This window comes from Anabrus simplex, chromosome 5 (assembly GCF_040414725.1).
Source record: "Anabrus simplex isolate iqAnaSimp1 chromosome 5, ASM4041472v1, whole genome shotgun sequence".
NCBI lineage: Eukaryota > Metazoa > Arthropoda > Insecta > Orthoptera > Tettigoniidae > Anabrus > Anabrus simplex.
The window spans coordinates 324,977,862-324,999,763 of record NC_090269.1 but is presented as its reverse complement, the minus strand read 5'-3'; the positions used below and the strand labels follow the sequence as shown (position 1 = coordinate 324,999,763).

Sequence of the window (21,902 nt, the reverse complement as noted above, 5' to 3'; positions counted from 1 at the left end):
AAGTGACATCCAGAAGTGAAAACAATGCGTCGCAATTGAGGTTAAGCATCGGAGCAAAAATACAACACATCTCGAATTCGTGGAATCATTCACGGATATTGCATTCTCGTTCATAACGAAAATCAGACCGCTGAGGCCAACAACTTCAACGGATTGCAGCATAAATCAGTAATCAGGCAAGTACGATTCGAGTTTTCGTACTTAGTACATCCAAAGAAGTAGCGACAAGATTTCAAGTTTTACATTCTCTTAGCCGCTCAAGGCAAGGATCTCCGTGAGAGCGTGAGTCTCTTTGACAAATACACCATCCTTGCTATACATACGGTACTCTTAGATTCTAGCCTTTCTCTTTTTAGCGCATGTTTTTGTAACAAACATGCACATGCACCGATCAACATCATAATAAGAAAATGATAATTGAAGTCCTTTGATCCTCCTGTTGTCATAAATATAAAAGATCCAAATTCCTTTGTCATATAACCTCAATTCAGCAACACGATTCCTTTGAACTTATACATAACCTTCACGCAATCCTTTCGAACTTTCACAGCATAACTTTAATTTCAATATGTCGCAGCTAACGAAATTGAAACAATCGCGTAGTCGAGTAAAAGGCACGTTAACAAGAATAATAAAGTCCATTACAGCTGACACGTCAAAATCAGAGGCGAAGGTTAGAATTAAAAAATGTGAAGAGCTATGGAATTCTTTTGAAGAAGTACAAATTAAAATTGAGGAAACAGAGATCACTGATGAAACAGCGGCACTACAGTTTCAAGAGGAATGTGAGGGAGAGCGAGAGCTTTTTGAATCTATTTATTTCCTCGCAGTTACACAACTGCAAACGATATTAGATGAAGCAGAGGATGTTCAAAATAATTTACTAGCTCAAATGAACACGGCAGTAAACAACGCCGTTCATCAACGGGAACTTCCACAACATCATAACAGAAGAATACATAAATTACCGGAATTTAACGGCGAATTCACAAAATGGTTGCTTTTTAAGAACAGTTTTGAGTCAACCATTCATAATGATACTCAACTAACAAACATCCAAAAATATCAGTATCTGATCGGTCTTCTGCAGGGCGAGGCACGCAAAGTCATTCAAGGTTTTACCATTTCAGAAGAAAACTACACAAGTGCGTGGAACTTGCTTGTAGATACATATGATAATCAAATGATGATAATCGAGACACATCTAGATGATTTTTTCAAGTTTCCTACAGTTTTTAAAGAGAACAAATCTGAATCACTCAGGCAGTTACAATTTCATATTCAAACTCACATGGCTTCATTAAAAGCAATGAAGCAACCGGTACAGTATTGGGACACATTGGTTATTCATCTAGCAAAGAAGCAGCTGGATTTCATTGAGCAAAGAGACTGGCAGGAAAGGGTGAAAGGCAACACTCCAGAGAAGATGCCAACATTGGATGATTTCTTGAAATTTTTAACTGAGCGTTCCCAATCATACATCCTTTTAAATCATAACAAAACCAAGGCATTGAACACGAAGACAAATCCGAAGGACAGACAACCTAGCAAGAAAGTTGTTATGACGACATCTCAGGCAAGCTGTAATCTGTGTAGTGAAAGTCACCTCATTTTTACATGTGAAGAATTAATTAAACGATCAGTTGAAGATAGAAGAAAACTGCTTCAAGAAAAAGGACAGTGTCATAACTGTTTGAAACCAGGACATATTGCAAGAAATTGCAGAGGATCAAAATGCAAGAAATGTGGACTTCTTCACAACACACTTTTACATGCTGAGGAAGATGACAAACAGAAACAAAATGTTACAGAAAATCAAGTGCCCATAAACCTGTGTGTCGAATCTCAGCATTCACCTGCTTCACTCAATGTGAGCTTCGCGAAAGGAATAACATCACAAATACTTTTGTCAACAGCTTTAATTGATGTGAAAGATGTTCACGGAAGAAGAATTACATGCCGAGCCTTACTGGATCCAGGATCTCAATCAAATCTAATAAAGGAAGGTCTGTATAAGAAACTTGGTGTACCGCATGTCAAGACAAACACACAGATCATTGGAGTAGACTGTTCCAAAGTGGAAACAAAAAGAATTACGAGAGTACACCTCGCTTCAAGGAATGACGGATTTGAAGTGGAAGCAGAATTTCTAGTTTTGCCAACTATAACCGGACGATTGCTACAGTTGGAGATCAAGAAGGACAAGATTATTATTCCAAAGGACATTCGCTTGGCAGACCCAACATTCAACAAGCCTGGAGACATCGACATGTTAATTGGTGCAGGACTTTGTTGGAAAATAGTCATAGGTCCACCCAAGAATGAAGCTGAAGGACAACCAGCTCTGCAAAACACCCGATTAGGCTGGATTATAGGTGGTGAAGTTTTTGAGAACAAACAAGGATCAACAACAAAATGCATGAAAATTAGCAATCAACAATTATCAGATCAGATGGAGAAATTTTCGAAACAAGAAGCAATTCCAGAAATTCAACATTACACATCAGAAGAAAGAATATGTGAAAGACAGTTACGGACACCGTTTCGAAAGATATGACAGGTAGATTCATTGTAAGGCTCCCTATTAAGCCAGATGCCATCCTCGGAGAATCAAGAATACACGCACTAAACAGACTAGAATCATTAGTCAAGAGGTTAAGCAGACACCCTGAACTCAAGACAGCTGATGCAGATTTCATGAATGAATATGAAAAACTAGGACATATGAGCTTGATTGAAACAAACCAAAATCAAGATGTACCAAATTCATACTTCATACCCCATCACCCAGTGGTACGTCCAGATAGTGACACCACAAAGGTCAGAGTGGTATTTGATGCCTCGGCAAAAACATCACTCGGGACATTAGATTCTTCATTAGATTTACATATAATAACTAGGCAAGATAGCGTACAGGTTGGCAACTCAAAGCGAGAGTGCTGAACATGCTTCTATTTTCGGCAAGGTTACTGGTGGTCAGCTGAGCGGAATCTCCGCTCCCATACCTACACAGCCCCCTAGTACTAATCCGCTTACAAATGCTTTTAACAACTTTCCAAATTCCTTACAGGTAGTACATGCTAACGTTCAAAGTCTAATTCCTCACTTCCACGAACTCCGTAACATTATTGCTAATGTCAACCCTCACATCGTCATGAACGGAGAAACCTGGATGAAACCGTGGTTGTCAGATTCTCTTGTCCACCTCGAAAATTATACCTTGATCCGAAATGATCGCACAGGTAAAGCCGGCGGCGGAGTAGCTATGTATATTAGGAACAACTTAAAATATAAAATAATTTACAAAACAACTAGTGAATACTGCGCAAGGCCCGAGTTCATGTTCATTGAAATTGAGGCTTTAGGTGTAAAGTGCTTACTGAGTGTTGTGTATCGCCCACCAAAGATTGGATACATCACCGACCTTGAAGACATCTTACTTGACCTCCTACCCAGGTATGAGCATGTTTTATTACTAGGAGACCTCAATACTGACATCCTTAACGACAAAATGACTGAGACTAAACAACTAATCAACATATTTAAATCTTGTAACATGACGATTTTGCCACTTAAACCAACACATCACACAGCCACGTCACATACATTACTGGACTTAATTGTGACGAATAACCCTGACAGAGTACTGACCCACGGGCAAATGTCTGCTTGCGGACTATCCAATCACGACTTAATTTATTTAGCTTATTCACTTAAATGCCCCAAGTACAGACCTAAATTAATTACATTCAGAGATTTAAAACGTATAAATAACGAAGCCCTATTAGAAGATGCTGCAAACATACCTTGGCATAATGTCCATATTTTAGATAATATAGATGATAAAGTGGAGTTCTTAAACACACAACTGCTAGCTCTCCTTAATAAACACGCGCCAAAACGCACTGCTCGTGTAACACGCCCTGCGGCTCCATGGATGACGCAGGAAATACGAGACTTAATGACAGAGAGAGACAAAGCTTTCAGAAAATTTAAAACTAGCCAAATACCAAACGATTTTGACCTGTACAAGGCCCTTCGTAACAGAACCACACAGGCCGTAAGGAATGCTAAAATAAGACACTCACAGAACATTTTGCTAACCCGAAACACGACAACAATCTGGAAAACCGTTAAAAAAATGGGCATAGGCAGAAATAAAATACATACTGCTGACGTTAAAATATCACTGGATGATTTAAACCAATACTTTACTACAAGACCCGTTAACATTGACGAGACAACAAAAGAACAGACGATTAACAAAATTCTACACAATGGCAATACTAACAATGGAGGAGAACAGTTATATTTTTCCCTCGTAACTCCTGCAGAAGTAAGACAAATTGCACGATCAATAAAGACAACTGCGACAGGATGTGACGAGATTGTTCCACAGTTACTGTTAAAAACTCTAGATGTAATCCTACCAACTCTAACCCACATCATAAATACCTCACTGATAACCGGCATATTCCCTTCCCTTTGGAAATATGCAATTGTTCGCCCCCTCCCCAAGACCAACAATCCCGTGGAACCCAAAGACTATCGATCCATTTGCATTTTACCATTTCTGTCCAAAATTTTGGAGAAAATAGTTCACAGACAAATAACCGCATATTTAAATAACAATATGCTTCTTGACAAATACCAGTCTGGTTTTAGAAGCAATCATAGCACAACTACTGCACTGCTTAAAGTTACAAACGACATAGGAGTAGCTATGGATAAGGGAGAAGTTACTGTTTTAACTCTTCTAGACCTTAGTAAGGCCTTTGACTGCGTTGACACGGACATACTAATAGCAAAATTACGTGCTCTTAATTTCTCACAAAGCACACTATCCTGGATGTATTCCTATCTCTCTGATCGCCGGCAGTGTGTATCTACAGGTGAAAATTTCTCTTCATGGCAATCTGTAGAGACTGGAATACAACAGGGGTCAGTGCTAGCGCCACTCCTATTTTCGATCTTCATTTCAGGACTAACGCAAGTAATTAAACATTGTCAATATCATGTGTACGCAGACGACATACAGATATATACACATGCACACCCTCGTGACTTACCGACTGCAATAAATAATATGAACGACGACCTAGGAAGAATATGTAGGTGGACCGATGACCATGCACTAAAAATCAATGCCCAAAAATCACAGTGTATTCTTTTAGCTACCCAAAAAACCCACGCACGACTTACAGACATCCATACCCACTCAGTAACATTAAGAGGCACTCAGTTACAATTCAAAGACACAGTTAAAAACTTAGGGATGATAATGGATAAAAACCTTAGTTGGAACGATCATGTAACAGGTATATGTCAGCGAGTGTTTTATTCCTTACATTCCCTTAAAAAACTCAGAGATCTACTCCCCCAAAATGTAAGAAAACTGCTTATCCAAAGTATGGTAATGCCAATATTCGACTACTGTGACGTAGTATACAGTAACCTGAATGCCTCACTTTCCATCAAGCTCCAAAAGGCACATAACGCATGCGTTCGATTTATTTCAGATATACCAAAGTTTAGCCATATTTCTCCCGCATTTGGTAGGCTTTCATGGCTACGCTTAAGAGAGCGACGAAATTTACACACTCTTTCCCTGTTACATCGTATACTGAACCTTAACACACCTGAATACCTTGCCACACAATTCCATTACCTAGCATCACCTTCTAGTATTCCTACCAGATCATCATCCACCGCAGTACTAAGCATTCCCATTCACCGCTCAACTGGCTACAGTAGATCATTTATAGTCGCCGCCAGCCGAATTTGGAATTCCCTACCTGCTGAAATTAGGAGCGTGTCAAACCACCTCCGCTTTAAGAAACTCTGTCAAACCTGGTTAATAAATAATAATGATTTCTTATAACATAGTAGGATTAGATCATAGTTAAGTTTTAGATTAATTAAAACATTTAATTGCTACCTTAAGATATTAAACTGTAGATAATTTAGTGTATATTTAACTCTTCATGTAGGTGTATGTATGGTCGGACAGAATAGCAGGCTTCATAGCCTGAGTCCCGCCATATAAAACAAGACATCACTCAATGACAAGCTCATGACAGGACCTAATTTACAGCGAGATCTTTTTCACATTGTACTTAGATTTTGCAGCCATAAGTATGTCATGACGGCAGATGTGGAAAAGATGTTTCGGCAAATCCTCATCCATCCCGAAGATCGAGCATTCCAGCAGATTTTGTGGAAAGAGGAATCTTCAGCCCCTGTGAGGATCTATCAGTTGAATACAGTAACATACGGAACAGCATCAGCACCTTACCATGCCATGAGGTGCCTAAATGAATTGGCTATTCTTCATGAAAATGAATTTCCAGCAGCAGCAAAGGCTATTCGCGATGATTTTTATATGGATGACTGCTTAAGTGGAGGAGACATTCTAGAAGACGTGATCGGGCTACGGCGACAAATACAAAATATACTCGAGTGCTGGAATGCATTTGAGGAAATGGAGGTCCAACAGCAAAGAGATCTTGCAGGATTTGGAGAGCAAAAGCGACGAAGGGACTTTACTGGTTTTAGACAAAGGTGAAGCTAGTAAGACTCTTGGACTCCTCTGGGACTCAGCACAAGATTGCCTTCAGTTTCGAGTTGAGGTGGCAAAGCAGTCACCAAGATCCAAAAGAAAAGTTGCCTCCAAAATCGCACAGATTTTTGATCCACTAGGACTCATGGGTCCAGTACTGATCAAAGGGAAGTTGTTGATGCAACACTTATGGGTAGATGGATTTGAATGGGATCAGCCATTGTCTCGAGAGCACCTTCAGATTTGGAACGAGTACTATACGTCATTAGAAAGACTGAACAACATCAGAATTATGAGAAACATAAATCCTGGGAATTGCTCTGGCTCTTTTGATTTGTTTGGATTTAGTGATGCTTCAGAGAAGGCTTTTGGAGCATGCATTTATGCAGTTTGTCAAACGCAAAGTGGTCTCTACATTTCCAATTTACTTTGTGCGAAGACAAAAGTCGCTCCTTTAAAAACCATTTCGTTGCCAAGACTCGAATTGGAGGCAGCCCTTCTTCTTGCACAACTTGTCAAAACAACAGTGAGTGCTTTGAAAGAAAAAATTGGTCAGATCAGATTATGGAGTGACAGTACAATTGTTTTGGGATGGATCAACACTGACCCAAGGCTGCTGAAGACATTTGTGGCAAACAGGATTGCAAAGATTCAAGAAGCCACTGATGCAACCACCTGGAAGCATGTTCCTCGACTGAAAATCCAGCTGATCTTCTCACAAGAGGAATTACTTCAGCAGAACTCAAAGATAAAAAGCTGTGGTGGAGTGGACCTTCTTGGCTTCGCACACAACGTCAACAACCAGAGCATTCAGAAGAATTTGAAACAGAACTACCAGAGCTGAAGGTCACAGCAGTTACGTTGACAGCAACATCAACCAGCATTCTACTGAATAAATTCTCGTCATTTCCAAAATTATGCCGTATAGTAGCATATTAGGCATAGATATCAAGGATAGTAGCATATTGTCAAAGATTCATTTATAACTGCAAACTCAAACCATCAGAAGGGAAAAAAGGTTCACTAGAAATACAAGAAACTTGTAAAGCAGAGAAGCAGGTAGTCAAATGGACACAATTAGAAGCATTCCCTCAAGTACTACATTGCTTAATTAATAATCAAGACCTCCCAAAGAAGAGTTCTCTAAAGTCACTCAGTCCGTTTCTGGATAGTGACGGATTGATTAAGGTTGGAGGAAGGCTTCATTTTTCAGAGCTAACATCAGAACAGAGACATCCTGTGCTTCTACCAGCAAATCATCACATCACCAGAATGATCATGGAAAATGAACATCGTCGTCTGAAGCATTGTCCCCCAGAGCAACTGCTACATGCAACTCGACAACGATATTGGCCTATCAGCGGCAGAAGAGAAGTGAAAAGGGTTGTCAAGAGGTGTCTGAAGTGCTTTTGTTACCATCTTACAGTTCCAGAGGTACGCATGGCAGATTTACCAAAAGAAAGGGTTACGTTAGTTGTTCGACCCTTTGTTACCACAGGAGTGGACTATTCAGGTCCAATATCTGTAAGAAAAAGCCACAGAAGGGGCCGCATTCATACTTACAAGAGTTACGTAGCTGTATTTACATGCTTCAGTACCAAGGCAGTGCATTTGGAGTTGGTGTCGGAGCTAACGGCCGAAGCTTTCTTAGCTGCACTGCAACGCTTTACGGCGAGAAGAGGTTTGTGCAAGCAGCTTTTCTCTGTTAATGGGAAGAATTTCATTGGAGCAGCGAACGCACTACAAGATATCCAATCCTTTTTGGAAAAGGGGTCAACGGCCATTACCTCCTCACTCGCACAGCAGCAGATATAGTGGAGTTTCATTCCTCCCCGGTCACCCCACTTTGGGGGATTGTGGGAAGCAGCTGTAAAGATGATGAAAAGACATTTGCTGACTGAAACACACGGACGTGTGCTAACTTTCGAAGAAACCTACACTATTCTTTGCGATATAGAGGCGGTATTAAATTCACGTCCCCTTACTCCCTTGCCAAATGATCCAAATGATTTAGAAGTCTTAACACCAGCACATTTTCTTCTAAGCGACTCGATCGTGCAACCCGTGCAAAGGGATTTGTTGAGAGAACCCGATAACCACTTGTCACATTGGCAGCACTTGCAGAAAATTCGGCGGCGGTTGTGGCAGAGATGGCAGCGAAAATACTTGCAGGAATTGCAAAAACGTGTCAAGTGGCATGATACCAATCGATGTATTGATGTTGATTCTTTGGTGCTATTAATTGAGGACAACATCCCTCCTCTAGAGTGGCCCAGAGGTAGGATAGTTCAAGTTCACCCTGGATGAGAGGGTGAGGTGAGGGTTGTCACCGTTCGGACGGCTGGTGGAACTTTCACCCGAAGCATCAAGAAAATATGCCCTCTTCCCATTGAAGGGGATGACAAGGAGAACTGAATTCAAGATTTCCTGTGATATCTTTAACTTTGTGTTATTTTTCATCAAAGATATAATTTCAATATTATTTTCTTTTAATGATAAAAATATGTAGGGTCAGTCAGGGTAATTATGAGACAGACAAAAAAAAAAGGGAAAAAATGAGACACTCAATTTTTTCTGCTCTGATTAATAATCTCAAAACTTTGCCTGAATGATATTATATATTAGTCTTATATCCATTATGGTAAAATAATTGGAAAGTGTCTGAACTATACTTCTAGCAGGAGACAAGTTTTTCCTGGGTGGTGTTTGTTCTAACCAAAAAATTTTCGTGCATTGCACTTTGTATTTTGTTACCCTGGCTCAACCCAAATATCCAGGAAAGTGTTTGTGGTTTTATTTGGTAGTGTAAGGGGGAACCTTATTTTTCAGCTTGAAAACACAATTTTAAGTTTTTGATTTGAGAAGAAAATTAATTTTAAAAAAAAGGGGGTAAATATGAGACATCATTGGGGTAAGAGTGAGACACATCTAGGGGAAAAATGAGACAGTTGGTACACTTGTTTCTGTACCTAAATACTTATGTTTTTCATTTGTTTCATCTCTGAAAAATGTTTTGAATGTTGGTACCATTGAACTATAGGTAATTACCTACAGTTCAGTAGTTGGTACCCTTACATTTCTCACTTCTTTGTGTGCAGTCATGGTGTGAACTGTAATTTTCTACTTGTGTGTTGCATCTTGTAGGCCTAATCTAGGAAAGGAACGATCATATTATTAAGATAGTGAGTTGAAGGCATGTATTAGTTAAAGTGCTCATTGGTAATATATTTCTCCTTCTCTTAAAGCCTAAATTACTGGTTTCACTAGTAAGCACATGCTGATATTTTAGGCCTAGCCTAGGCCAATTGATTATAATAAATAACAACCCATTTAGAGCCTATACATATAAAATTACCAGGCTGTTTGAAGGTTGCATTGCAGTAAATCTATAGATCAGGGAATATTTTTTTCAGAAATGGGAAAGGTTTACAATAAGAAAATAAAAAAGTATACAGAAGAAGAAGTGGAAAGAGCAGTTAAGGAAGTAGGCCCTATCTGTTGCGGAAAAATCAAAATTACTAGGGAAATTGCCAGTTCCAATTATAACAGGGAAAGGTAGAGGCATTACATTTGCATTCCCAGGAACAGTTGATGTCTTTGAAAAAAACTAGAACTTCTACACTTTGTGTTAAGACAGTTTTAGCCAAGTGATATGTCTCATTTTTTCACCATTCTGATTACAATGGGCACTATGTAATTATTTAGTATAATTAAAATGTAACATAAATTCAGACATAAAGCTCGGGTACCATTTAATTAGATGGTATAATGTCAACAACCTATACTATGTAATTTTTGTCAGGAATAAGTATAAAAATGTATCTCAAGCCTAAATTTGGTGGTATCGAAACATAGCCATTTTGTTGTTCCTATAATAAAACTGAGGAAAGTGTTTGCAAACTATTACACCCAGATTTTTTCCTGTCTTCCTTTGACCCTAATCTGTCTTGCAGTTACCCTATTAATTCTCCAACATGATTTTACAGTTTGCTACAATACTGTCTCACTTTTCCCCTGGATTGTCTCATAAATCCCCCTTTCGCAGGTTAAAAATGAGACACACATTTATATTTATTTTTCAAAAGTTAATGAATATACAGTAATCTGTTGTTCCCATTGCTTTTTGTAACACCACTCACAACTTATTATGATTATTTGTATAACTGTCACTGTTGTAGTTTGTAATTTATGAACAAAGTTGTAAAAAATGTCTCATATTTACCCTGACTGACCCTATGTATAGAGTTTTGTATTAATGCATATGTTCAGAATAAGTGTTTTTACAATAGGTATAAGATTACAATGTTACAATAGTTTAGTTGAAAGAACTCCTTTCAAGGGGGGGCAAGATGTTATGAAGAGACTTTTCATTTTTGTAAAATTATTTCATTAATTGAAGTTGGCACTTTCTAAGCCTATTTCCGATTGGTCAGATGATTTTGTATTGTTGAAAATGGTTACGCATGCAACAGTCATGTCCGTCATCAAGTTGTGATATCGTATCATTAAGACATATCAAATGCAATAAAGTATTGAAGGCACCAAGTTGCTTTACTTCAAAATCAAAAACAAACAGTTATTATAGGTAAATTTTAATTCTTCTTTAGTATTAGTCATCTCCTCTATCTGGACGTTATCCTTGTAACGAACAATCTTTACATACTGCTGAGTGAATAATTCTGCCTTGTGAAGATCCTACATGCACACTCCCCTTGTTCATTAATGATTCCTGAAATGTCCTTCTTGGAACCTGTTTCTGTCTTAAAGTACCTATACATACCCTGCCGTTTTTCACTAAAATTTGTATGACTTCCAATTATGCTTGCCATTATGTTATCCTTAGCTGATTTCTTTGCTAGATTCAATTTCCTAGTAAGTTCCTTCAGTTTCTCCTTACTTCCACAGCCATTTCCAATCTGCATCTCTTTCTTAGTCTCTTTATTTCTGTATTATAATAAGGTGGGTCTTTACCATTCCCTACCACCTTTAAAGGTACAAACCTGTTTTCATATTCCTCAACAGTTGTTTTAAACCCATTCCAGAGTCTGTTTATATTTTTATTTATCGTTTTCCACCGATCATAGTTACTTTTTAATAACTCCCTCATGCCTGCTTTATCAGCCATATGGTACTGCCTAATGGTCCTACTTTTAAGACCTTCCTTTCTATTACATTTATTTTTAACTACGACAAAAACCGCTTCGTGATCACTAAAACCATCTATTACTTTGGGTTCTCTATAGAGCTCATCTGGTTTTACCAGCATCAGGTTCAGAATATTCTTCATTGTGGTTGGTTCCATCACTTTCTAAATCAGCTGTCCTTCCCATACTAACTTATGTGCCATTTGTTGGTCATGCTTGCTGTCGTTTGCATTACCTTCCCAATTGACATTTGGTAAATTTGAAATCTCCCGCTACAATCACATTTCTTTCCATATCATTTCCCACATAGCTGATTATCTTATAAAATAATTCTGTATCAGCGTCAGCACTACCCTTTCCCGGTCTGTACACTCCAAAGACTTAAAGTTGCCTATTATCTTTAGAAATGAGCCTTACACTTCAAATTTCATTTTTTGTCAACTTTAACTTTATGGTAGCTTACAAATTCTTCTTTCACCAGAATGAATACACCCCCCACTACCATTCCTATCCTATCTTGATGATACACACTCCAGATCCGTGATTAAATTTCTTCACTCATTATATCATTTCTCAGCTCTGATTCAACTCCTATTACAATATCTGGCAAGTATATATCTATTAAATTAATTCTATTCCTTTCTTTACAATACTTCTACAGTTCAACACTAAGTGGAATGTTCCGAGCTTCATTGGAGAGATGGCGTGGAATGACGTCAGTAGACGAATAAGTTTGAGTGGTGTCTTTAAAAGTAGGAAAGATAAAGTTAGAATTGAAGAGGACAAATTGTGGCATATCTTCGTTTATAGGAGGGGGAGTTAGGGATTGGAATAACTTACCAAGGGAGATGTTCAATAAATTTCCAACTTCTTTGCAAACATTTAAGAAAAAGCTAGGAAAACAAGAGATAGGGAATCTGCCACCTGGATGACTGCCCTAAATGCAGATCAGTAGTGAGCGATTTATTGATACTAACATTTTTATGTCATCCCTACTTGACTTCCAGATTCCTGTACCCTTATCACCGCTCTCTAGACCACCCCGTTTCCCTAAATGTACCTCCCTTAACCCTTCTAAACAAATTTCCTCAGTAATCGAGAGATAGTGGGTTCGAACCCCAATGTTGGCAGCCCTGAAGATGTTTTTCCGTGGTTTCCCATTTTCACACCAGGCAAATGCTGGGGTTGTACCTTAAGTAAGGCCACGGCCACTTCCTTCCCATCCCTAGGCCTTTCCTATCCCATCGTCGCCATAAGACATACCTGTGTTGGTGCAACGTAAAGCAAATAGCAAAAAAGAAAAGAAAAAAAAACAAATTTCCTAACTTTTACGTTCCACCGCTGTTTAAGTGAAGGCCATCTTCATGTCAAGCTTAAGAGACATTCCCTTGAAATGCAAGAATTGTAAGAAATTTGTAACCTTCCAGTAGCCCCAATTTATCAACATTCTCAGGGACCACATACAATGCACGTTTTATGTCGTAGGCGTCCACATACTGCGAATATATCTTTCAACCTATGTAGAAATTATTTTGTTGATGTAAAGTATTTTCCTATTACTGAATCTGAACCTGCATTAGAGTTCACCACACTCCTGTTTTGTAATTGATTTCTTGATCATTTTAAGATCATTATTATTATTGTTTTGTTATGCCCATTCATAGAGCACGTTAGAACTTGTTCGTTGGCTTGATGACTTCCGCCTTCCTATTCTTCCAAAATCTCATGAACTCACTGTGTTGTCTCTTTCGTTCTTCTGACCAGTTTCTACCAGTCCTGCCGCTAGTTTTGACCACAAATGTGTGTTTATTTACTTTGGTGCTCAAGACTTGACATGATGTCTTGCCCGATGTTCAATTCATTCCGGTCTCCTCTTGTTTCCTCCAGCCAATTTATTCTCCTATTTTGGGAATTTATTACATTGAATAACCTTTTTGTCAGTCTATTATTATCTACCCTAAAAAGTGTCCAAAAAATTTCAAATGTCTCCTCCATACTGTATTAATGAAACTATCTGTGTAGAGGTCTGCAGTTCGCCTTTTGATCCAAATTCCATTTTCTTGCATGGGGCCGAAAATTTTTCTAAGAATTTTACGTTCTTGTTTTTATTAGAATGACATCCTAAAGTTAAGGTTTCTGATGCAGATTGAGCTTCCGGTAGAATAACTGTTTTGTAATGTTTCAGTTTAGCATTACGTGACACTACTCGTTTGCTGTACTGATCCCATGTCATTCTAAATGCCCTCTGAAGTTTTGAGGTCCTTCCTTTATTGGCCAGACTGTCTATTCCGAAGAAAGAATTATTTCTCCGAGGTAATTAAAATAAGATGCCTGTGAAATTGTCCCATATGCCATTTCAGTTTGATCCTTCTTGCACGTTTGCTGAAAATTCTGCATTTACTTGGTTCAATCAATCAGTCAATACTGATCTGCATTTAGGGCAGTCGCCCAGGTGGCAGATTCCCTATCTGTTGCTTTCCTAGCCTTTTCCGAAATGATTTCAAAGAAATTGGAAATTTATTGAACATCTCCCTTGGTAAGTTATTCCAATCCCTAACTCCCCTTCCTATAAATGAATATTTGCCCCAGTTTGTCCTCTTGAATTCCAACTTTATCTTCATATTGTGATCTTTCCTACTTTAATAGACGCCATTCAAACCTATTCGTCTACTAATGTCATTCCACGCCATCTCTCCGCTGACAGCTCGGAACATACCACTTAGTCGAGCAGCTCTTCTTCTTTCTCTCAATTCTTCCCAACCCAAACATTGCAACATTTTTGTAACGCTACTCTTTTGTCGGAAATCACCCAGAACAAATCGAGCTGCTTTTCTTTGGATTTTTTCCGGTTCTTGAATCAGGTAATCCTGGTGAGGGTCCCATACACTGGAACCATACTCTAGTTGGGGTCTTACCAGAGACTTATATGCACTCTCCTTTACATCCTTACTACAACCCCTAAACACCCTCATAACCATGTGCAGAGATCGGTACCCTTTATTTACAATCCCATTTATGTGATTCGCGAATGATATCTGAAGGCCTGACTGTGATGCTATTCTGTGTAATGTATCGATAGCATATCTAGTTTTTGCCTTGTTCTTAGTGATGATAGCTAGGTCATCTGCAAAAGCCAAGCATTTCACTTTAATTTTGTTCCCACTAGTCTCGATGGTTATGCCTGTGATATCCTTTTCCCACTCTCTGATAACTTTATCTAAAAACAAGTTAAGAGGAGAGAATCCATTTCCTGGACGAACACCTGTGTGTACTTCAAAAGGATCAGAATTTGCCCCAAAAAACGTCACCTTAGATGTTATGTTTGTGAGGGTCTGACGTATTAGTTCTCTGGTATTCTTATTCAGTCGAAGTTCTTCTAGCGTGTCGAACAAGGTCTGTCTGTCCACAGAGTCATACGCCTTCTTCAGGTCAATGAAGGTGACTATCGTATTGTTGCTTCTGCGGATCTTTAGAATCATTTTCTGTTCAGCACACACACGTCCTTTCCTAAAACCTGCTTGATATATCCCAGTCAAATGATCTGTTTGTTTCTCTAGTCGGTTTAGGGGTGCTTTAGATAGAACTTTAATGGGTAGTAGGGAGAAACCTCTGTAATTATTTGGATCTGTTTTGTCACCTTTTTTATGCAAAGGATGAATCAGCACGCACTTCTAGTCCTGCGGGATCAATTCTGTTTTCCAGATTTCTGTAAGGATTGCGTGAATTCTATTAGTAACCTCTTCTCCTCCAAGTTTCAAAATCTCTGAGGTAATGCCATCTTCTCTCGGTGCTTTGTTATTTTTAAGAGATCGAATGATCTCTGCTGTTTCTTCCAGTGTCGCTGGATGTAAATCTGGGTTTGCCGCGGGCTTTTCAAAGTTCAGTTTCTCCTTTGGTGGGACACAATTGAGTAGGTTTTGAAAGTAATTTGCTAGGATCTTGCGATTTTCTTTGGTGTTTGTCTCTAGTGTGCCATCTGATCTACGGATACATATGCTTAGAGACTGATTATTGGATAGACTCTCATGGAATGTCTTGTAGAAATTCCTACAGTGTTTTTTGATGAAATCCTTTTCTATGTCTATGAGTTTGTTCCCGTCTTACGCTCGTTTTACCCTGTGAATGATCTTGACTGTCAGTGTCTGAGGTTTAATGAATGCCTCCCAGCGTTCAGTTGTCTGGTGTCCATTCCATTTTTACCAGGCTTTGATTCTGTCTTCAATTGCTTTATCATAGTCTTTATTCCACCATCTGTGCTTTTGTTTTCTCGCGGGCTGTCCTAACTTCTATGCTGATGTTAGACTTACATATCGCAAGTCAGGCCAATCCTTGGGATTTTGTTCTTTAATGCCCTAAAGAAATACATTTGAGTTTTGTTTAAGGTATTCAGGATCCACTCTTGGTAATTATGAAATTTGGGCTTGGATCTATTAGGTTGAAATTTCACTTTGACTTGGGTTAGGTCGTGATCAGAATCAATCGCTTCCTTACGTACTCTAACATTTTGGATTTCAGGATTTCACACATGTTCTGTTTGGAGACTGCTACAGGGTCAATCTGGAATTCCCCTAATAGGGGATTTGGTGATTTCCATGTTTTCTTCTTGTGTGGAGGTCTGGAGAATTATGCAGATATGAGTTGCAATTTAAGGATTTACAGCAATGTATTACGTGCTCACCATCCTTATTTGACCTCTGATGTGCTGGATGATTGCCTACGATTCATCTATACTTTCTTTCTCCACCGCCGGGCTGAGTGGCTCAGACGGTTGAGGCGCTGGCCTTCTGACCCGAACTTGGCAGGTTTGATCCTGGCTCAGTCCGGTGGTATTTGAAGGTGCTCAAATACGTCAGCCTCGTGTCGGTAGATTTAGTGGCACGTAAAAGAACTACTGCGGGACTAAATTCTGGCACCTCGGCGTCTCCGAAAACCGTAAAAGAGTAGTTAGTGGGACGTAAAGCAAATAACATTATTATTATTATTCTTCCTTCGTTTCGGCCTGCTGTGGACCACGTTATTTCAACCGTTTGCATCCTTGAGCTTTAATTCTTCCCCAGTACTCACGCATTCTCGTTCTGTGAGCCTCCTTCCTTTCATCAGCCCACTTCTTGCCTGTTTTCAACTTTGGCCTTTCTTGGAACCTCTTGTATCCCTGGAGCTTTTTCTGGAGAGGAGCACGTTTCTGGATGTCTTCGAGTGTGATTCCTATTTCTTGAAGGTCTTTTTCAACTTCGATAAACCAGGGTCCCTTGGTTTTCTTGTTAAGAAAGTAGGAAAAGATCCTATTGGTTTGTCTCTGTGTGCTCATGCGTGCTATATGGCCATAAAAATTAATCCTCCTTTTCCGAATCGTGTCCGTTATCCTCTCCATATGTTGGTACAGATCGCTGTTGTGTCGTCTCCTGTACTCACCATTTTCTTTGATTGGTCCAAGAATCTTTCTCAGGATTTTTCTTTCTTTAGCTTCTAGCTTCTCCATCAGACCTTTTCTGTTCATTGCAAGGCATTCTGCTGCGTACAGTGCTTCCGGGCGTACAACCGAACAATAATGCCTAAGCTTGGCGTTGATGGACACTGATCTTTTGTTGTAGACATTCCTAGACAGCTGATATGCCACCTCCATCTTGTTGATTCTGCACATGATTGCTTCTTTCTCAGAGTTGTTAGGTACTATCCACTCGCCTAAGTACTTAAACTTTTCCACCTGCTTAATTTTTCCCTGTTCCACAATGAGCTCTCTGGGGGCTGGCTTGATGTTGGTTATAAACTTTCTCCACCAATCTGTGCATTAAAATGCCTAGCAAGATCTTCACATGATGTTTAGGGATGCTGCTGATGGTTTCCTTAAGGAGTTCCCAGAAGTCTTCAACTTTCTGAGGATTTTTCTTATTGTCACTGTTTATGGGTGCATGAGCATTAATCAAAGAATATGGTTTGTTACTCGATTTGACTGTGAGCACAGAGATCCTTTCAGAGGGGATGAAAAATTGAGCACTAAATTTGCTATTGATTTTTTATCAAAAAGGATTTTTGAAATTGTGGTAGATTCTCTCCAATTTTTATGGCTGGTTTACTCTTATGTATTGTAAAGTTTTATGTATCAAAATGGTTCTCATCTTGGAAGTGTGTTTCCTGTATTGCTGCAATTTGAGTATCAAATTTATTCAGAATGTCAATTAGTTGTTTGAGTTTCCCAGTTTTCAGAAGGGTGTTTACGTTGACTGTACCTATGAGGTTCTTTTTCCTGGGATGAGGAGATTTTGAGAAGCTCAGACTCTTCTCAGCATGACGCTCCCAATCCACATGAATCTAATGATCGGGAGAACCTCAACTGTGTACATCTGGGGCCTGGGGTAGTTGCTTTGACTAACTATGATCCATCATGCCAGGTCCACGAGTTGAAAGTGAGTAGTTGGAGTGATCACTTTAGATGATCACATGATTACAACTTGATTGTTTAGACCGAGATGTGCCTCTTGATGTTCTGTGGCTGTTTTTTATTTTTTTTACATCGTTATGCCCTACTTAGTAGCTTGATTGAACCAGCTTAGCTGATGTGTTGGCATTCCTCTCCTGCCTAAATCTCTTCGTCCTCTCCTGCCTAAATCTCTTCGTCCTCTCCCGAGTTTCTTCCTTCGTTCTTCTGTCCAAGTTTAGTGGCTCTGGTGTTGGGTATATCTTCAAAGTGGTAATTGTCAATTTTTGTTCTGAATTTACATTGTCCTGTGCAATGTCTTCCGAGATGTTGATTTCCTGGAGATTTGTTTCAGTTTTACTAAGCCAGTTGTTCTTGGTTTTAGGTGAAAGGGCCGGGTTGAGAATTCTTTTCTGAAAAGTGTGAGATATTTTTCAGAATGACAATAAATTTCCTGGGATGATTTTTTCCTCTGTATTTCCCTATATACAAAATGGGCCAAAAAAGTTCTTTAAACTTTCCTTTCCTGTTTCTCTATGTCTTTGGTTAGAGACCCGCGACCAACGATTAAGGTTTCTGAAGCATACAACGCTTCAGGTATGATTACCGTATTATAGTGTCTATGTTTTTCTTTCCGAGATACTGATTTTTTATTATGCCTGTTCAGAGTGATCCTGTAAGCTTTCTATAATTTGGAAATTGTTTCTTTATTTGCTTTACAGTTTAAACCAGAGGGCTGAATAATTTCTCCCGAATATTTGAATTGGTTCACCTGAAAGATTTTGCCCAATTTATTTATCGTAGGTTGTCCATCTAAGTATCATGAAGCTCCTTCCATGTATTGAATTTTCTCATACAAGATTTAAGGTCCCATTTTGATGGTAATTTCATGTCATTTTTCAATGGAATGAATTGCTTCTTGCATGTTACTGGAAAGGATTGCTATGTCATCCGCGAAGGCCAGACAGTGCAAAATGAATTCTATTTTTAAATAGTCTGCCAAGAATTATTCCTTTAATTTCCTTTTCCCAGGTCCTCATTACTTTCTCAAGTACGAGATTGAAGTAACGGAGATAATCAGTCTCCTTGATGAACCCCGGTGTTAATAGTAAAAGGCTCAGATATTTCGCCTAGGAATTTAACTTTTGAAGTAGTGCCAGTTAATGTTTGTCTGACTAATGCCCTTGTTTTTTATCCACTTGAAATTCTTCTAGAGTATTGAAAAGTGTTTGATGGTCTAGTAGTCATATGCTTTTTTCAAATCTACAAAATCAATGACAGTTGTCTGGTTTTGTGTATTTGTAGGATACTTTTAAAATTAAGGATTTGTTCTGTACAAGATCTTCCTTTTTGGAAACCTGCCTGATATTCACCAGTTAGATGGTCTTTTTGTTTTTCAAGTCTGGTGAGCAGGGCTTTTGAAAAAAAAATTTGTAAGCAACTGGTATCAAGCTAATTCCTCTATGATTATTGATGTTGGATTTATTCCCTTTCTCGTGTAGTGGATGCATTTCTTCAGTGATCCAGATGTTTTCAAGAATCAAGTGGATTTTCCAGGCTATGCTCTCACCTCCTATTTTCAGCATTTTGGCACTTATGCCATCCTCCCCTGAAGCTTTGTTATTTTTGAGACCATGGATTATTTCTTTGACTTCTTCCACTGTTGGGGATTCTGAATCTTGATTAGATGAAGGTGTTTCAAAGGTGAGTTGTTCTTTAGGGGATTCACAGTTTAAAAGATCCTTGAAATACACTGCGGCTAGTTTTTAAAATAATAATAATAATTATTATTATTATTACTATTATTATAATTGTTGTTGTTGTTATTCTCATTTCGGTCTTCTGTGAATCACACTATTTCAACTGCTTTCTCCTACTATCTGTCACATTTGCCCAGTGTTCCGGCATTTTTCTTCGGTGAGCATCCTTCCGTTCTTTGGTCCACTTCTTGCTGGTTTTCATTTTGGGTTTTGGCTGAAAACTCTGTACTTCCCCAAGTTTCTTCTTCAGAGAGTTACATTCCAAGATGTCTCATGTGAGATCCCTAGATCTTGTAGGTCTTTTTCTACCTCTATAAACCAGATCGCTTTGGTTTTCTTTCCCGCAAAGTAGGCACAGATGCGATTGGACAATCTTTCGGAGTTCATTCTTGTCAAGTTGCCATAGTAAGAGATTCTCCTTTTGCGTATGGTGTCCGCTATCCACGTTTAGATACAGTTCATAGTTGTGTCATCTTCTGTACTCTCCTTGTTCTTTGACCGGGCCCAAGATCTTTCTTAAAATCTTCCTCTCTTTGCCTTCCAGTTGTTCTGCCAGGCCTTTCTTATTCATCGCAAGGCATTCTGATGCATATAGTACCTCCGGTCGAATAATGGTGCAGTAGTGCCTGAGTTTAGCGAGGCATTCTGATGCACATAGCACCTCCGGTCGAATAATGGTACAGAAGTGCCTGAGTTTGTTCTTGAAGGACACTGATCGTTTATTGTAGGTGTCTTTGGTTAGATGGTAAGCCATTTCCATTTTGTTGATCCTTGACACGAAAGCTCTCTTTTCATGAATGTTTATTATTTTGCCAAATTCAGTACTTAACAAGGAAAGTGAATCAATCATTGACACGATGCGAGAACGGAGGAATGCATTCTTTGGACACATATATACTGCTTACCAAATACTAGACTCCTGAAACAACTTTTTGATTTCTTTTGGAATAGTAAAACAAAACAAAAATCACATGGTTTAAAGTAATACAAATGGATTTAGATGAATTGAAAATTACTAAAGATGAAATTGAAAATAGAGAAGAGAAACAGATTCTAAATAACAAGTACACAAGACTATCACTAAAAATATCGCAGTGTATATCTGCAGAAGAACGGGCCACAAGATCATCCAGAATGAAGAAGGTTTGGGAAAAGAAAAAGTTTTCAAGTGCTAAAACCTGAACTTATTGGTTTGAAGACTTTGTTGTACAAGATTTGATTTTGGTGCTCCAATGTGGGCGTAAATAGTGTAAATTATTAAATAAATTCCTATTATTAATCGTATGGTACACATTTACATTTTATAGAAAACAAAAGAAAAATGAAAACATCAAAGTTGATCATAATCTAACATCCAAGTTCAAAATGTAGTCTACTGATTCAGAAGTCAGAGGTAAAATATTTTGTGTGTCCTTCATATGATCTTATGGGACAGTCTTGAAACATGTGCTTTACTGTTTGTCAAATGGCTTCACAGTTACATTTTGGAAAAGGTAACTTGTTCTGCTTAAGAGTCCACACAGACTCCAGAGTTGGTCCTGATCTGGTTTACTTTTGACTATATCCAGTGAGGTAAGTTGAATCCAGAAACTTTAGAGGTGACTGATGGCATATTTTGAAACTCATGAGGAGAGAAAGTCTTCCAGTCTTGGGACCACTGTCACATCATATCTAAGTTCTCACTGATTAGCCTTGCAGCTGTCTTCATAGCGGGCTATATTGAACAAAGTCTGGTTAGACAAGCACCAGATATGTCACCATGAATAGGAAGATGCTGATTTTGGAGTGTCTGGCAGTACTCATTGATCAGAACATTACACCTGCGAGGATGATGTGGAGGGGTGTAGCTCAGAACTGGAAGCCATTGAGTAAGGGTGCACTTAATGGTACCAGAGATCAGTCGCATTATTTTTTTGATTTTAGCAGCAATCTTCCTGACGTGAGGTCTGTTTAACCACAAAATGGCGCAATATTCAGCTGCAGTTAGAACGAGACCAATAGCCAAAGAGTTGAAGCATTGTTCC

At 38.8% G+C, this 21,902-nt stretch overlaps 1 protein-coding gene across 1 annotated transcript in view; it reads left to right on the top strand.

Annotated features, from left to right (window-relative positions):
* Nucleotides 1–21,902, top strand: part of LOC136874875 (CBP80/20-dependent translation initiation factor) — a 146,709-nt gene that overhangs the window by 37,128 nt on the left and 87,679 nt on the right. The window lies entirely within an intron of this gene.